General features: G+C 37.8%; 1 long non-coding RNA gene across 4 annotated transcripts in view; it reads left to right on the top strand.

The window, feature by feature from the left end:
• LOC148000321 (uncharacterized) overlaps positions 1–7,879 on the top strand; it is a 76,480-nt gene extending 68,601 nt beyond the window's left edge. For 3 of the 4 annotated variants that reach the window (XR_015641943.1, XR_015641942.1, XR_015641941.1), the window contains exons 2-3: positions 4,351–4,663; positions 7,440–7,879. This is a non-coding gene — a long non-coding RNA (uncharacterized LOC148000321). The remainder of the gene's footprint in view (positions 1–4,350; positions 4,664–7,439) is intronic. The other variant, XR_015641944.1, reaches the window with a different exon arrangement.
• The last annotated feature ends 258 nt before the right edge of the window (positions 7,880–8,137 follow it).

Below are 8,137 nucleotides of genomic sequence, written 5' to 3' on the forward strand. Positions count from 1 at the left end.
TTTGGAGAGTATATTGAATCTGTATATTGCGTTTGACAAAATGGCCATTTTTACCATATTAATTCTGCCAATCCATGAGCTTGAGAGGTCTTTCCATCTTCTGAGATCTTCTTCAATTTCTTTCTTCAGAGACTGGAAGTTCTTGTCATACAGATCTTTCCCTGTCTTGGTTAAAGTCACACCATGGTATTATGTATTATTTGGGAGTAATATGAAGGGTATCATTCCCTGATTTCTTTCTCAGCCTCTTTAACCTTTGAGTAGAGGATGGCTACTGATATCTTGGAGTTAATTTTTATATCCAGCCACTTTGCTCATTATCAGGCTTAGTAGTTTTCTGGTGGAACTCTTGTCATCACTTAAGTATACTATGATATCATCTGCAAATAGTGATATTTTGATTTCTTACTTTCCAATTTCTATCTCTTTGACCTTCTTTTGTTTTCTGATTATTCTGGCTTAGACTTCAAAAACTATATTTAGTATTAAATAGCGAGAGAATGGGCAGCTTTTCTATTCCCTAATTTTAGTGGGACTGTTTAACATTTGTCTCCATTTAGTGTGATGTTGGCTCTGGTTTCCTGTATATTGCTTTTACTGTGTTTAGGTATGGGCCTTGAATTCCTCATCTTTCAGGACTTTTATTATGCAAGGGTATTGAATTTTATCAATTCCTTTCTCAGCATCTAATGAAATGATCATGTAGTGTTTATCTTTGAGTTTTCTTATAAAGTGGATTATGTCGATGGACTTCCATTTATTGAACCATCCCTCTATTCCTGGGATGAAGTCTACTTCCTCATGATGGATGATCATTTTGATGTGTTCTTGGATCTTGTTGCTAGAATTTTATTGAGTATTTTTGTGTTGATATTCATTAGGGAATTTGGTCTATAATTCTCTTTCATTTTTGGGTCTTTCTGTAGTATAAGTAATTGTGACTTCATAGAAGACATTTGTTGTGCTTTGTCTGTTTCTAATTTGTGGAATAGTTTGGAGAATATTGGTATGAGGTCTTCTATGAAAGTCTGATAGAATTCTGCATTAAACCAATCTCATGGTGGGCTCTATTTGATTCACAGACTATTAATCACTGGTTCTACCTCTTTAGGAGTTATGGGGTAATTTAGATGGTTTATCTGTTCATGGTTTAACCTTGGTACCTGATATTTGTCTAGAAAACTGTCCATTTCCTCCAGATTTTTAAGTTTTGTTGAATATAGGCTTTTTTTTTAGTAGGACCTGATGATTTTTTTAATTTCCTCAGATTCTGTTGTTATGTCTCCCTTTTCATTTCTGATTTTGTTAATTTGGACACACTCTCTGTGCCCACTGGTTAGTCTGTCTAAGGGTTTATCTATCTTGTTGATTTTCTCAGAGAACCAGCTCTTGGTTTTGTTGATTCTTTGTATAGACCTTTTTCCTTTCTACTTGGTTGATTTCAGCCCTGAGTTTGATTATTTCCTACCTTCTACTGCTCTTGGGTGCATTTGCTTCATTTTGTTTTAGAGCTTTCATGTGTGCTGTCAAGGAACTGGTGTGTGTTCTCCCCTGTCTTTTTCTTTTTTGCAGTCAGTCACAGTTATGAGTTTTCTTCTTCACACAGCTTTTGTTGTGTCCCAAAGTTTGGATATGTTTTACCTTCATTTTCATTAAACTCTAAGAAGTCTTTTAATTTCTTCATTTTTTTCCTTGACTAAGTTATAAGTGAGTAGAGCGTTGTTCAACTTCCATGTATATATGGGCGTTCTTTCGTTATTGTTGTTATTGCAGATCAGCCTTAGTCTGTGGGCATATGACGGAATGCATGGGACTATTTCTATCTTCCTGTATCTGTTCAGGCCTGTTCAGTGACTGATTATATCGTTAATTTTGGAAAAGGGTCCAGGAGGTTCTGAGAAGAAGGTATAACCTTTTTTTTTAGGATGGAATATTCTATAAATATCTGTTAAATCCATTTGTTTCCTAACTTCTTTTAGTTTCTCTACATCTCTGTTGAATTTCTGTTTCCATGATCGGTTAAATGGTTCATTTTCGAGAAGATACCATGAGGTGCTGAGAAGTAGATGTATCCTTTTGTTTTAGGATGAAATGTTCTATTAATATCTGTTAAGTACATTTGGGTCATAACTTCTGTTAATTTCTCTATGTCTCTGTTTAATTTCTATTTCCATGGTCTGTCCATTGATGAGAGAGCTGTGTTGAACCCTTCTACTATTATTGTGTGAGGTACAAGGTGTGATTAGACCTTTAGTAAGGTTTCTTTTATGAATGTATATGCCCTTGCATTTGGAGCATTGACGTTTAGGATTGAGAGTTCATCTTGGTGGATTTTTCCTTTGATGAATATGACGTTTTCTTTCTTATCTTTTTTACTGACTTTTGGTTTATTCAACATTAGAATGGCTACTCTCACTGGCTTCCTTGGACCATTTGCTTGGAAAGTCGTTTTCAAGTCTTTTACTCGGGGGTAGGGTCAATATTTGTCTCTTAGATGTGTTTCCTGTATGGAGCAAAATGCTGGGTACTCTTTACATATTCAATCTGTCAGTCTGTATCTTTTTATTGGAGAATTGAGTCCATTGTTGTTGATAGATATTAAGGAATAGTGATTGTTGCTTTCTGGTATTTTTGTATTTAGAGGTGGTATTATGTTTGTGTGTTTCTCTTCTTTATTTTGGTTGCAAAGAGATTAACTTTCTTGCTTTTCCTTGGGTGTGGTTTCCCTCCTTGTGTTGGGCTTTTCCACCTAATATCCTTTGTAGGGCTGTATTTGTAGAAAGAGATTTTATAAATTTGTTTTTGTCATGGAATATCTTGGATTCTTCTTCTATGTTAATTGAGAGTTTTGCTGGATATAATAGCCTGGGCTCACAGTTGTGTTCTCTTAGGTTCTGTATGACTTCTGTCCAGGAACTTCTGGCTCTCATAATCTCTGGTGAGTAGTCCAGAGTAATTCTTATAGGTCTGCCTTCATATGTTACTTGACCTTTTCCCCTTACTTCTTTGAAATTTCTTTCATTGTTTTCTGCATTTGGTATTTTGACTATTATGTGACAGGAGAAATTTCTTTTCTGTTCCAGTCTGTTTGGAGTTCTGTATGTTTCTTGTATCTTTATGCGCATCTCTTTCTTTAGGTTAGGGAAGTTTTCTTCTATAATATGTTGAAGATATTTAATGCCCCTTTAAGGTTGGAGTCTTCTCTCTCTTTATACCTATATTCCTTAGGTTTGAGCTTCTCATTCTTCCATGGATTTCCTGTATGTTTTGGGCTGAGAACTTTCTGCTTTTTCCATTGTCTTTGACGGTTCTTCTGATGTTTTCCATGGTATCATCTGCCCTTGAGATTCTATCTTCTCTTCCTTGTATTCTGTTGGTGAATCTCACATCTATGACTCCTAATCTCTTCCCTAGATCTTCTCTCTGCAGGGTTGTCTCTCTTTTTGCTTTCTTTATTGTTTCTATTTACATTTTTCACTCATGGATGGTTTTGTTTAATTCCTTCTACTGCTTGGTTGTGTTTTCCTGTAATTCTTTAAGGGATTTTTGTGTTTCCTCTTTAAGGGCTTGTACTTGTTTACCAGTGTTGTCCTGTATTTCCTTAAGGGAGTTATTCTGACCTTCTTTAAGTCCCCCATCGTCATGATAAAAACGGGATTTAAAATCTAAGTCTTGCCTTTCCAGTGTGTTTGGATATCCAATATTTCCTTTGAAGGGAGAACTGGACTCTGATGATGCCAAGTAGTCTTAGATTCTGTTGTTTGTCTTCCTGTGCTTACTTCTCATCATCAGTTTGTCTCTGATGTTAGCTTGTCTTGCTGTTTCTGGCTGTGGCTTGATTCTCGTGTAGGCCCGTGTGTCTGCACTCCTGTGGACCTCTTTTCCTGTTCACTTTCAGCCAGTTCCAAGAACAGAGTGTTCTGTTCTCAGGGTTGTAGTTGCTCCTGGCAGCTGATTTTCAGCTCTCAGGGAGGGCAGGAACTAGAAGGGTCGTGCCCCTGAATGCTCCTAGATCCCTGTGTTCAGAGGGCACAGATGACACTAGGCATTTTCAAGTGGGGTCTGGAATGTTGCCAGAGAGTATTCTCCTCAATTTCTCCCATTAGAAACTTTGTAACTAATTGCTAGATTGGTCAAGGAAGTTTAAGGCTGTTTAAAAATTAGGATAATACACAGGTTAAATTAAAAATGATAAAAAAGAGATATAAAATTGTGGGAACACATTTGATATTTGGAGTCTAATTATTTATTTATTTATATATGTGTGTATGTATTTATGAATATTTACTTCTATATATGAACAGAGTAATTTGAAAACTAATATTTTTATTAATGCTTTTACAATTTTAGATGACCCCACTGAGTCCACCCGTAGAAGCAGCTTGACCCTCAAGAAGTTCTGATGTATCCAGCATCACAGAATCACAGGCTCACAGGTCAACAGGCTTGCAGTAGGGACAGGCTCCAGTGAGAGACAGCTAGATCAATCAAACCCAGAGATATACAGATGGCAGCACTCAAGCACAAGGACATAAGCAACAGAAACTGTTAATACTTGGCAACATCAGAACCCAGTTCTCCCATCACAGCAAGCCCTGCACACCCCACACACCTAAAGGATCCAGATCTACATGCTCATCTTTGTCTATTCCACACACCATTTGTGAGTAAACTGCATACTTTTCAACCCGATTGTTCACCCTTTTTACTCTTGAATAATATTGTACGTACAGCTAAAGCGAAGAGCATTAACAATGTGATAATCCAAACAGTAATGAAAACAAAGAAAGAATATTAAATGGAGTAAGGGGAAAAAAGAATAAAAATAGAAACAAGTCTGGTAGCTGGGAATATTTAACCATCTACTCTTTGTATTACAAAGTTCCATTGTCCAAATTCAGTGCTTCAAAACCAAATGCATAAATGCTTCATGTTGTTAGGGTATCACTATGTGTATTTGGTTTTTTCAACTGTATTTTTTCTTGGATATTTTATGTATTTACATTTTAAATGTTACTCCCTTTCCCAGCCTCGGCCATCCCCTCCCCCTCCCTCTGATTCTATGAAGACGCTCCAACTCCCACCCACCCATTCCAAACTCAACATCGGCATTTCCCTACATTGAGGAAACAAGCCTTCACAGGACCAAGGGCTTCCCTTCCTATTGATGGGGACAATGCCATCCTCTGCTACATATGTGGCTGGAGTCATGGGTCCTTCCATGTGTACTCATTGGTTGCTGGTTTAGTCCTTGGAAGCTCATCTGTGAGGTCTCATTGGATGATATTTTTGTTCTTCCTAAGGTGTTGCGAGCCGCTTCACCTACTTCTGTCTTTTCTCTAACTCCATAATTGGGGTCCTATTGTTCAACCCAAAGGTTAGCCCATCTGTATCAGTCAGGCTCTGGCAGAGCGTCTCAAAGACACCCATATCTGTCTCTTGTCAGCAAGCACATCTTGTCATCAGCAATAGTGACTGGATTTAGAGGCTGAATATGGGAAGGATTCCCAGGTGGGGCAGTCTCTGGATGACCTTTTCTTCAGTTCCTGATACACTCTATGTCCCTGTATGTCCTCCCATGAGTTTTTTGTTCTCACTTTTGTGAAGGAATGAAGATCACCATTTTGATCTTCCCACTTCTTGAGCTTCATATGGTTTGTGACTCGTTTCTAACATATTCTGAGCTCATGAGCTAATATCTATTTATCAGTGAGTGGTACCATGTGTGTTCTTTTGTGACTGGGTTACCTCACTCAGGATGATATTTTCTAGTTCCATTAATTTTCATAAGCATTTCATGTAGTCATTGTTTTTAAGAGCTGAGTAGTATTCCATTGTGTAAATGTACCAGATTATCTGTATCCATTTCTCTGATGAAGGACATCTGGCTTCTTTCCAGCTTCTGGGTATTATATAAATAAGACTGGTATGAACATAGTGGGGCATGTGTCCTTCTTATATGTTGGAACATCTTTTGGGTATATGCTCAGGAATGGTATGGCAGGGTCCTCAGGTAGTACTACGTCCATTTTTCTGAGGAATCTCCAGACTGATTTTTAGATTGGTTGTACCAGCTTGCAATCTCACCAACAATGGAGGAGTGTTTCTCTTTTTCAGCATCCTCAACGGGTACTTTTGCCACCTGAGTTTTTGATCTTAGCCATTCTAACTGGTATGAGGTGGAATCTCAGGATTGTTTTGATTAGCATTTCCCTGTTGACTAAGGCTGTTGAACATTTCCTTAGGTATTTCTCAGCCATTCAATATGCCTCAGGTGAGAATTCTTTTTTGAGCTCTGCACCCCATTTTTAATAGGGTTATTTGACTCTCTGGAGTCTAACTTCTTTAGTTCTTTGTATATGTTCAATATTTGCCCTCTATTGGATAGGATTGGTAAAGAACTTTTCCAAACATGTTGTTTGCTGTTTTGTCCTAATGACAGTGTCCTTTGCCTTACAGAAGCCTTGCAATTTTATGAGGTCCCATTTCTCATTTCCCGATCTTAGAGCAGAAGCCATTGGTATTCTGATCAGGAAACTTTTCCCAGTGCCCATGTGTTTGAGGCTCTTCCCCACTTTTTCTTTTATTAATTTGAGTGTATCTGGTTTTATGTGGAGGTCCTTGATCCCCCTGTATTTGAGCTTGGTACAGGGTGATATGAATGGATCGATTTGCACTCTTCTACATGGTGATCCCCAGTTGAACCAGTGCCATTTTTTGAAAGTGCTATATTGTTTCGTGTTTGATCATAGCAATAGAAACCAAACTAGGGCACGGTTCATTCAGGGTTAGAGGGTTATCCTAATGTTTACATTAGGATAGTCTATGAAATTTTTATTAACTCTAATGTGAAGTCTATGTAGTAATAGACATATGGCATGCTTCCTTAATCTGGTTCTAGCACCAGAGTTCTAAGTCTATTACCAAATATAAATGCTTGATATCTCTGGGCATTTCATTTTTTTCTATCCCAACTTAATTTAGGTATTACCCTTCTTATTCAAGTAATTTAAGAAATTCCTAGTGGATTCATTCTTGTAGTATATGGGTGTGAGTTAAAATATTACAGCTCCAAGAATTTCTTTCGTAGTATATATTGGTCACAAATATATAATGCCCAGGGGTTTTATTGATCCTCATACATAAATAATAGTTCTCCATAGTATTCATTGGAGGTTGGTTTCAGGCATCCCATGAATACCAAAAGCTATGAATATTAAAAATCCCTTCTAGAAAATGACGTATTTACATATAACATACATATAGCCTCTTATGTAAGTTAAACTATATTTAAGTTACTTGTAATATGTCAAAGAAATGCCTTATAAATAGTTGTTATGCTCTATTTTTTGAGAATAATCAGAAGGCAAGGCATAAATGTTCATCCTAGATGCAATTCTCACATATTTTCATTCTGATGTTGGCTGAATCCTCAACAGCAGAATTCATGGACAATTTTCAAGTCATGTCTATAGAAGAACTCGCTGGAGTCTTATGCCTTCAACATGAAAGCAACTGTTGAGGATGAGAAACTTCAAGGCAAGATAAATGATGAAGACAAACAGAAGATTCTTGACAAGTGCAATGAAATCATCAGCTGGCTGGATAAGAACCAGACTGCGTAGAAGGAAGAATTTGAGCATCAGCAGAAAGAACTGGAGAAGGTCTGCAACCCTCTCATCACCAAGTTGTACCAGAGTGCTGGTGGCAAGCCTGGAGGAATGCCTGGTGGCTTCCCTGGTGGAGGAGCTCCTCCATCTGGTGGTGGTTCTTCAGGCCCCACCATTGAAGAGGTGAATTAAGTCAAAGTAGAGGGTATAGCATTGTTCCAAAGGGACCCAAAACAAGCAACATGGAATAATAAAACTATTTAAATTGGCACCAAAAAATCTTTCCTTATTCATTAGAAAAACATACAGGATTAGAGAATCATACAGGAGATGAAGATGTAGACAGATTCAAAAGGCTAGCACCGAGGAGTACAGATGCCATCCCTGTGGAAGCAAGACTTTCAGAAGCTTTGCCTTCCTGGGCTGAAATGTCTTCTGTACGTTCCCAGGGGGTGCTGCAGAGAACAGTGGTCATGGATGGTCACACAAAGGGGAAGATCCTTCTTAACCTCCAAGAGAGCTGGGAA

This window comes from Rattus norvegicus, chromosome 17, assembly GCF_021556685.1.
Source record: "Rattus norvegicus strain SHRSP/BbbUtx chromosome 17, alternate assembly SHRSP_T2T, whole genome shotgun sequence".
Taxonomy (NCBI): domain Eukaryota; kingdom Metazoa; phylum Chordata; class Mammalia; order Rodentia; family Muridae; genus Rattus; species Rattus norvegicus.